This window comes from Vidua macroura, chromosome 3 (assembly GCF_024509145.1).
Source record: "Vidua macroura isolate BioBank_ID:100142 chromosome 3, ASM2450914v1, whole genome shotgun sequence".
NCBI lineage: Eukaryota > Metazoa > Chordata > Aves > Passeriformes > Viduidae > Vidua > Vidua macroura.
In genome coordinates, this window is record NC_071573.1 from 77,632,700 (window position 1) to 77,643,519 (window position 10,820).

The following is a 10,820-nucleotide window of genomic DNA, read 5'->3' on the forward strand; positions in this document are numbered from 1 at the left end:
CTTTTTAAATTGTTATAAGCATGTAATAATAGATAAGGAAAAGACAGAAAATTATATTTTCCATAGGAATAGCTAACCTGCCAGTAATACACTAATTCCTCTCAAGGAAATATAGAGAGCATTAGAAAGCCAACAATTTTACTGTGAGAATGTCTAAAAAAGTTATTATTTTCAAGTGTGGTGTCAACCACTTCTTGAGGTGAATAAATAAGCAATGATGCAATGTAAGAAAGAAGTGGGAACTGTGCACTTGCACTATATGAGAAGTCTTTGAACTACCAAAACATCTCTGAAATTGGAAATAAAGCAGAAAAGTAAAGAAGAAGTAATACAACAGGAGATAATTCTTGTTACATCAGACCAGAGACTGATTCCTAATAGTATAGGATGGTGAGATATCACTCATCTAAGTTTTGAAGAAAAAGAATTCCCAGCTGCTCTTAATATTGTATAAAGCAGCCTATGCAGGGTTCATGTAAAAACTGCTGGTATTTTTTAACACAACACTTGTATGTGTCTCATTTTAATAAGGTGAGATGACAATAAAGAACCTGACATTCAATACTTTTTTTCAGATTAATCATATTGGGCAAGGTGGTTTTTCTTCATATATGAATGAAACTAAGTTCATGGAACACTTTTGTTTCTTGCAATCCATTCTCATTGCTTATAAATAGCACAAACCAGATGGATTTAATTATTTTATTTTACTAACTAAGGAATTTTTTTCTTCCTCTTTTCTATTCGTTTTCTTTTTTTGTGTTAACAAAATTCTGGTACTATCAAGAGATAAGTTATTACATTTATATATAAATAAATTTTACCTCCATAAAAGAAGATATTGCAATAACTGTTAAAAACCAATTATTTATAAGTCTTAAAAATTAGCTGATTTTTCTAAAATTGTAGCAATGCTAAAAAATAGGATAACGCACCATTAAAATCAAAACAACTTCACTGTTTTCACAGTTAAAAGAAAAAAAAAAGAAAAAAAACAAAATGAAAACATTTTGTATTTTCCTCACATTACAAACATATAATATTACAGCTTCGTTACAGAAAAAAACATTTTTGTGAAATAACTTTTACCTACTTGTTATGATTTAAGAATAAAACTTTCCAACTTAGTGCTCCCAAATAAAAAAACCTAGACTCTTCAAATCATGTGCTGCATAGTCACTTTCACTTCCTATCTTTCTACTCCCTTTGTCAGGATAGAGAGAAGGATTAGAGGGAAAAGAGGTAAAGATCACAAGTTGAAATAAGAACAATTTACTGGAAACAGCACTGAGATAAGATGAAAAAAATAGTAACAGCAACAATATTAATAACAAAAATGCACAAAAGAGAGAGTGATTTGCATGCAAAAGTGATCACTGCAGAGGTCCACCAACCACAGCCATACCACCCCAACAGCTCAGAACCAGAGCCAAGCCACTGTTTGCTCCCTCTTGTGACCTGCTCCATCCTCCACACTTGCTTGACTGGAAGGAATCCCTTCTTCTCAGAAGAGATTTCCTTCCCCACCCCTGGCAATGATATGAATTGTATAGAATAATCTCTGGGTTCTAACCATGCCTCCTTCTGCTTACTGCAAAACCTAATTCTGTCCTGGCTGGAACCAGAACACAATCATAGACTTCTGACAGTTTTTTGATTTTTTTTTTTTTTTTTTTTACAGCATACTATATACATATTAAACTCAGAAAAGGATACTATATATATATAGTATACACTATGTTATCCTCTGTATATACTAGGGCATGCTATAGGTACAGAAAAGGAAGGACAAATAATATTAATGATACACAAACTAAAAAAAAACAAGTGATGCACAGCGCAGTTAATCACAGCCCACCCACTGATGCCCAGGCAGTTCCCAAGCAGCAAACTCCAGGCAGCTTTCCCCCCAGTTTATAAAATGAGGATGACATCATAGAGTATGGAATATCTCTTTGGCCAGCTTTGGTCAGCTGTTCTGGCTGTGTGTCCTCCCAGCTTCTTGTGCCCTCAAGTCTACTCACGACTGGGGTGCTGTGAGAAGCTGAAAAGTCCTCAACTTTGTGTAAACACTGCTTAGCAACAACTAAAACATTATCATGTTACTAAAGTTCTTTCTTATCTTTAATAAAAAAAACAGCCCTGCAACAGCTAAAAAGAAAACTAACTTTATCCCAGTCCAAATCAGTAAAATGGACAATTCTGACAGGGAGAATAATTTCACAAGTGTTTACAGACCAAAAAATTAATACATTCCTTTTAGTTACATGACTTGGGAATTTTATAAAGGAGGGAATTAATCTGGAATTCTTAACACTTTAGATATCTAGCCCAGATATTACCCAAATGACACTATAGAGGCTCACATCTAGAAAGCAGAAGGTCACTAACCAAAGTAATCAAAAAGAACCATCTGCAAACTTAGTAAGCAGAGGAAATCAGATATATAACATCTGCAGAGAAAAATACTGTTTAAAGTCTCTCCTTTGCTTCAATGTCCTTGGAAGACAATCAAGCTGTGATAATTTATTCTCAATCATTTGTATTATGATACAAATATATGCTCTTTTTTTTGTGGTTTTTTTTTTTTGGTTTTTTTTTTTTTTCTTTTTTTTGGTTTACCTTAATAGAAGCGGAAACAATCTGAATGGGAAAAAAGGCCATTATGTTCTCTTAGGCTTATATCTCTCTCCAAGCTAAGGATAGTCTGGAAGTCAGGTCGTCTACCTCCTGAATTAATGGTTTAAGTTTTGACTGTGGTAAACTCCAGAAGATGTATTTGATTTAGTTTTGGTCCTGGGTAGATTTAATTTTTGAGTTTTCTTCAGAGATTGTCATCTCAAATTGAATCACAATTAATCAAGGAAGATTAATAATACTGTGCATGTACTTCTATCCCCTACAGGTGATTAAATGTTGGGAATGTTAAAAGATGAATAAGGAATGGCTGAAAGGACACATTTAATTACCTACCAGATTAAGGAGAAAAATTCTGGAAAGCAGGTAAAATGGATGAATGGATGGGACAGCAGTTTGTTAGCAGTCTGAATCAGATAGGAAAAGCTACAGGAAATAAAAAAGGTTCATTTTTTCCAAGCCTTACTCCACCCTGATGCTCTCAGCATATTTTGCCAGTTGGTTGCATAGGTTTTTCTGACAAAGCAGCTCATTTTATTTAATCTTGTTGAGTTCTTCATATTGTGTTGATCACAGTTGAATTCAGCTGCCTGAATGAAACAGAACAAAATAATACAGGCAAGTAGATATTCAAGCAAAGTTCCATCTGGGAAGGTTTGAATGGAAAGGTGGGAGGCTAAGGTGCAGGGAAGGAGGGGGAGTTTCCCTGGCATTGAAAGTAAGAATTTTGAGAGAAAAAACCTGGCAATTTTTGAATATCATGTGGATTAGTAGTAGTTATGCAGGGACCATTGTATCTCTTTATAGCCATCAGTGAATGAAGTGTGTTAAGGTGGTGTTTCTATAGCAACTTCTTTCTGCTGCAGCCTACCAAGAGCTCCTAATGCATGTACACAAGGCAATTTTTAAAAACTTGTAACTGATCATTTAGGCACATTATTAGTGCCTCAAAGATTAAATGGTCAGAGACTTCAGACACTGAAGCAATTAAAGGGTGGGTGGTAGTTGAAATCAAATTTGCTCCAGTATTGCTCCTCAGTTCCCCTTAGTACATTTTATTGAGTTACGGCAGAATCCATTCAAGAAAGTGTTAGGTAATTTAGGTTCCATGTGAGAAAATTGTGGAAAGTTAGAGAAGGGACCCTTGACCATTTTAACCTGGTGTCAGAAGTATTCCAGTGATCTATTTTAGGAGGTTTAGCCAGAAAAAAGAATTTCACTCAAAAGGATATTGAAACATGTATACCCTTTCCCAATGTTCATATCTTTAAATTTTTGGACTTGTGGATGCATATTTACCATAAACTTTCCAGTGAATCAATTTTGATCCCCTTATGGTGCTGTATTAAATGAAATGGGAGTTTGGTGAATACACTGGTCCATATGTGAGGCTATGGAAACTTATTTTTACCTCAATCTATTTTCATTGTGAATTAGGGATGAAGAGAAAAACTCCCTCTCCATAGGATAAGTTTAAAAGGATCCTTTTTTTTCCATACTGATTTCATAGTGTGCTCCTCTCCCATGCTTTGTATTGGCTGTCTGTCAAGGTCATATGAACTGAATTTCAAATATTACTCATATCCTTTCCTCAATGGCTCATTAGAGGATTTTAAATAAAAGCTTTTATTACCACAAAGGCTGCAACAATGTCTGCATCTGTATGTGAGCAGGTGATCACTATTTCACAGAATTTAAGACAAGATATCACTATTATCTTTGTCAAGAGACCAAAACTCCTGGAAAATCAGATGAATACGTTTAGAAATTTTCCTATGGGAAAGATTACAAATATATGTTAAATATTTCTCTAGTAATACAAATGATGTAGCAAAAAATTATAATTTGCTTCATTCACAGGATAACTGTTAAACTGGCACTGGAAGTCAAGTGAACACTTGTTTGAGATGAACATGTTATTACTTGGAATTCATCAGTTGATCTAGACAAAAATTGTTTATTATTCTGACAGTAAGATTGTCATGAGAATCCCAGGCTGGTATTCTAAGTCATAGGACTATATAAATCAAACAGGTTTTTGTACATCTTTATTTCCCCTCTGGGTTCTCTTCTGTAAACAGATATCCTACTTTCATTTAATAGACGCAAGATCATGGCTATTATCTCAATACTATCTTAAAGACAGTTAATTTTTTTTTTTTCTGGATGAATCTGCGGTAATTTCATGTACTCTCACATTTCAGTCTTTCTCTGCTTAAAATATTAGCTGTATGTAATCATATGAACAGCAAGAGACAGTATGATTTATCCTACAATTTCTGAGTAATAACTAGGAGAGATATAAAAGAATGTTGTGTTTTACGTTCATTTTTAACATAGTTTTTGGAAGCATTTCCATTTTGTTTTTTGTGTAGATTACTTAAATGGAAGAATATACACAACCCTGTAGAGGAACAACTAAAAAATGTCTGTTCCCAATGAGTTTTCAGCAAGTATTTATGTAAAATGAAATAAAACTATTATTGGTAAGTGACTATAATTTATAATTAGAATTTCATCTAAGGCCTTGTATGAAAATGCTGCAGTGCAGAGTCCAGTTGTCAATCCATTTTGATTTTCTGTTATGATTTCTTTTTATAAAGGTGAGTACATATTTGTTTCACATTTTCTTTGCTCCCTCTACTCTAGTGTTGACAAAATGGAAACTCTGAAAGTTTCAAATTCGATTTCAGTTTTTCGTCACATATAGGATCCAGAAATAGAATCTCGATGGAAACAGGATAAAGGCATTTATGAAAATGAGTTTTAATAATATGCATGCAAACATTTATATGAATGTTTATATGCATGATTAACTATATAATTGGCTCCACAGAACCTGTTGTTACCAACGCTCAATCAGCCAAGTCTTCAACTTTGGTCTTGTACATGTGTGTAATATTAGGATCAATACAATATATATCATGTAATAATTCCTGACATATACAATGTCCTTTTCTAAAACAAAATACTTCAAGTGTTGGAAGTATATTTAAGGAACTAGATTCTAAGTCTAGTGCTATTATATTTTGTTTTAATTTGATATAAAGAGGCTGGAATCTAAAACCTCAGTGCTCAGAAGCCTCTCATTTATTTTTTCAAGAAATCCAATGGAGCAGAGATTAAACTACTGGAATGTGTCTCCATGGAATTAATCTAGCAGAGATTAGATGCTCTAGCAAACAGTGGAGTTGATTCTTTTAAAGTCAAAAAAGGGTTGGCAGCAGTTTCAGAAATGTGATTGTTTAAGTGATCTTGAAGCTTTTGGAAACTTCCTGCACATTATATTTAATGGGAGGTAATTTACTCTCTTTATAGGAAATAGAATGTTGATTTTTTTCCATTTGACTGAAAACATTTCCTCTTATCTAGCATAAACATGCAAGATAAAAGTGCAGATGATATTTTAAATATTTTTTTATAAATATTTAACTTTGCATCGATTATTGTTAAGCTTAAGGCCACATTCATTTACTAAGAGGAAGGGAAATAAATGAAGAGTGGGAAGCTCAACTGGTGCTTTTTTCATGACTAGATCTCATCTTTGCATGTAGGGAAAAAAAAAATGGAAACATATCCTCTCTGCCATCTTAGATTCCTTAGTTCAATGATTGATATGTTCATCTAAATGTTATTTCTTTGTATGAAAGAACTGGTATCCTCTACACACAAAAGTGTGAGAGAGCCCTTGATGCTCTTAAGCCATGACATGTTCATGCAACAACCGTCCTGCCTTTTGTGCAGATGTCTTACTAAGGATGTACTCTTCATCTTTCCCCTCAAGAAACACAGACTCCCATCCTAATGGTGACTGCATTACAGCAGTGGATGATAACCACGTCTGCATGGTTGCTGGCTCTCCTCCCAAGTAACATAAGTTTTCAAGAGAAGGACATACAAATTTAGCATGTTAACAAGCTCTGCTCTTCCAGAGGCAAAGTCATGTCAGAGGCTAGATATCTGAGAAAACAAACAAACAAACAAGGCAGTGAACATTTTATCCAAGCAATCCTATACCTCACTAGTATGCTTAGACTTTACCTTCACATTTTATTGCTTGCTTTCAATGCTGAGAAAACTGATTCTTTTCCCTTGACAAACTCAAACTATGTCCAGCTGCACAGAAAGAATTCAATTTCCCTGCCAAGATGCCCAAGAAAGTGTGTTTAATATTTCCAAGAGAATTAAGTGATCATAATGGATAAGTAAGGAGACATTTGTTCTCTTTTGTGTTTCATCGTTCCCAGCGATGTATGTGAAATTAAACTTAGTAAATACTTCTTTCATAAATTTAGCTTCAGGTTTTTTCTCTGTACAAGTAAGCACTGCTAAGCTTGAAGTTTAGAGACTCAGGACTAACTCACCTTAGTCTGCAAAAGCTATTTGAATTTATTTAGACAAAAAACAGTGAATAAGTATAAAACAATGTGATAGTCTCAAAATAAAGCAAAAATACAAAAGTCTTCCTAAAATCAAACTAAAAAACAAAACCAGAAGAATATGACAGAAGTTCAAGACACTAATCAGGCTATGAGAAGCTCTTCATTCACTCCTCAGCTTCCCAACAAATTTTCTTGAATATTGTCAATAATCTTCCTTCTGCAGTCCTGAACTATACAAAACAGATAACACTTGCATTTGCTCCATTACTTAAGCCCTAATCTTCATGGTGCAGGAACCACTCATACTGTGTGGATGCACAATGCATAGCATACTGATCTGAGTGTGACATACTAATCACATTTGTATCATTTTATGTACTATAAAATTTCTTTAGCTATGTTGCTGAGCTGCAAACAGCTACGTTTGCTTAAAAGCCAATGTTGCACACACCAATGAGCAAAGTTTCAGAAGTTGTTATCCAACTTAGGCATTTTAGTCTAGCATGCTGTTATTTAAGATTGTGTCAGCACTTCTCTTATTTTTCACCAATCCATAATTAGCTTGTACAAAATTCACTAGGGACTACATTTTAGAGTAGAAGATCTTTTATGTGAAATTGCTTACCAGCATGGAAATAAATAGCTTAGTTGAAGGATTACTATAATGTAACAGGAAATTTATTTATGTTCTTATTTGTCCTTGTAAAATAGAGATCTTTTATTTAGCCTATCTCAGTGAAGGATGAGCAGATGACAAAGAGTACTGTCAGTTTCTGAATCCATCTCCTATATTTTCTTTGCAAAATTCATTCCTTTTGTCTTGCATGCTGATTACCCTTTTGGCTAGTTAGGATAACGTTACGATTCTGCAAAAGGATAATCAAAACCAGTTTACTATTTTTAGTCCTTACTGATCTTCCAGTCTTACTTTTTAAGTTCTCTTCTTTAATTTTATGTCTTGTTGTAATCTCAACCTTTATCAAGGTCCTTACCCTGGTGAGCTTAAATTTTTCAAATGGCTTATCTTCCCACAAGGATGAAGTTCACATTTCATAATTAGGCACCTTCACACTCAATAAGCCTTTATTTTTCCCGGTAACCACTAGAAATAAATAGGCACCTCTAGAGGGTGACAGATTCCACTCATGGGCAATACTTTTCACTATTATTCACTTCAGAAATATAATGGGTATTGTTACTTACTTGCATCTGTCTACAAGAAGTATTAATAGACATTTTGCATTTCTTTCTTGATGGGTACCACATGTTAAAGAAGCTATATAAATAATGGAGCAAGTATTATGTCAAAGTTTGTTTGTTAACAAAGGACCATGACTTCCATGGATCACTCTGAAAATAATGTGGTTTGTATAGATAAGCTATTAAAGATTTTTACAAGTACTTCAAGACTCATATACTGGTTTGCCAGTGCCTGAACTGGCTTTTCATCACACTTGGGAAATTGATCAAAACATTGCTAAATACTAAAAATATACTTGCAGGGGACATTCCATAATTCTGTTGAAAATGTGAGAATGGACAGTGATTGTAAAAGAAAAATATTAACTGAACATAAGAGTGAAGTGCTCACATCACATTTTACTAATGGTCTGTCTCAGCTGACATGATAATTCTGGTCAGTTAGGTTAGGGTCTAATCTGTTAAGCAATGTTAGAAACTGTTAAATGCATAGTTGTAGCCTTAAATAAATATTTACTTATTATTCTGATCTATGACATATAACTGGTACATAGAAATAGAGCGATGTCTCAGAATGTCAACTTTGTTATAACACATTCAGAGAAAAACTAAGCAGTAGATTGCAAATAGAAATTTCCTTTAGGAAATGCTGTGAAAATGTGAAATAGTTTCTTCAGAGTTAATTGATAAATCTTTATTTTTCCCCATTTCCCTTAGAGTAAAATCTGCTTGTAGGAATTATTTTTACCTTTATACTCAAGAGTTAATGGACAAAATATAGGAATGGTCTCAAGAAAGGAAAACAAAACTGGACTTTTCAAAGGTAAGAATCATAATGCTTTTCCAGTAATTCGTTAATTCATACTTTCATATTGGCCCAAGACATCTTCAAAGTGCCCAGTGTCAGAAAAAGCTGAATGCATTTTTCTTCCTAATTTCTTGAGTTGTATGAGCAGAACATTCTCTTGAGACAGAAAAAAAAAAAAGAGAGTTTGAACTAAAAATACACTTTTTGAATTAATAGTTTAAGTACACAGCTGACAGAAGGTGAGAATAAGCAGTTCTATCAACATATCTGATTTTTAAAGAGACATTTGAGAATGTCAATGTTACCTAACACTTCTTTCTTCATTCTACACTTAAGTTCTGGAGAAAAGGCATTTTTAATATTTCTCCTGCCAGTACTCCGCACTGGGTATTATACGGTGCTATGTGGTGCTATATGGTTCTTGCAACTCAGATTGTCTTTCTGAGGGATTTCTTCTGCCATGAAGCACAAACAATTTAAACATTAACTCAGTCATAAGACTGAGATGTAGCACAGTTGAAGAGTGAATCCTCATTCTATAATTTTTTCTTAGAGTAGGGTAATCCATACTCTGGAGATCTGGGCAGTTGTGGTGGTGTTACTTATAAAACTTGTTAGTATTTACAAGTGTTTACAGGTGAATTAATGGTGAATTTCAAATTATTGTTTGTGGTTAAAGTAGCCAGCATGATAATCTGTGGGTTTTTTTTTATTTTTTCTTCCAGTAGCAAAACAAACAAAACAACTTGCTAGTTTTACACTACATCTGTTTGTCTCAAATTAAGGTTTCAGTTGTAAAACAGCCTACTCGCTCTCAGAGAGATTCCTGCTGTGGGCAGGCAGGAAAGAGAACTTGATGAGTTGAAGCCAAGTTGCTGTTAATTTGCTCAAAGATGCAGAGATAAACTGTGGTTCAAACACTCAAGTTCTTTTCAAGTGAATATTTCATCACAAAATATATGACCTTTAAAAATACTATTGAAATATTGTCCCTTTATAAGTAGAAATAACTATATGCTACATTTATGTGATCATTAGTCCTTTTACCACACATTTCAAATGCTTCAAGGTGCTCTCATGCTGTTTGCTTCATCTGTTCAGACAGTGGATGATATATGAGATTCTTAAAACTAAAATTGGTGTAATTCTCTGATGTTTTTTCCCTGAAAGAAATGTGGTTTTATGGAACTATTATCCAAATTGATTCAACAAATATTAAATTTTATTTAAATTCCTTAACCAAATATAAATTACAAGGCTAAAGAATGAGACTGTGTTTGTTTTCAGCAGTACTACACCAAAGCAGGATTATAACCATGTCAGAAAAGGGGGAAAATTTCCTGTGAAGATAGATTTCACTGGTGTTTTCTGTCCCAGTGTTAATCATGTGTGCCACTAATATGGAAGCTTTAAATTTTTTCATCTTAGAACCTTCGGAGAGTTATTTCCCCTTCTCATGTCCAGATCCCTCTCAAGAAGCCAAAAGGTCCCAGGCATCATTCTTGTATTCTTGCTTCATGTCTTTCAGTGCCTCAGACTTGCTGGACATGTACAGGGCTACTTTCTTGGAGGCACAGAAAGTACTCAGTGCCAGATCAGCTGTGTGTTGATAGTGCCTTGTGGACTTAAAAATCAGACTGGACGTTAGTTGCACTTGCCTGGTCCATTGCACATGGTCCATGTATGGCTTTCTGAGCCTGTCCTGCAAGTGACACAAGCGACAGTGTCCCTGCCAAGCCATTGCTCTGACTGGATTACATCTCTTGTGGATCTGCTCATGGTCCTGGAGATAC

At 34.3% G+C, this 10,820-nt stretch overlaps 1 long non-coding RNA gene across 1 annotated transcript; it reads left to right on the forward strand.

Annotated features, from left to right (window-relative positions):
* Positions 1–2,915: 2,915 nt before the first annotated feature.
* LOC128804579 (uncharacterized) lies at positions 2,916–10,602 on the forward strand. Its single transcript, XR_008436112.1, has 3 exons — positions 2,916–3,003; positions 8,937–9,042; positions 10,556–10,602. It is a non-coding gene; the product is annotated as an uncharacterized LOC128804579 (long non-coding RNA).
* The last annotated feature ends 218 nt before the right edge of the window (positions 10,603–10,820 follow it).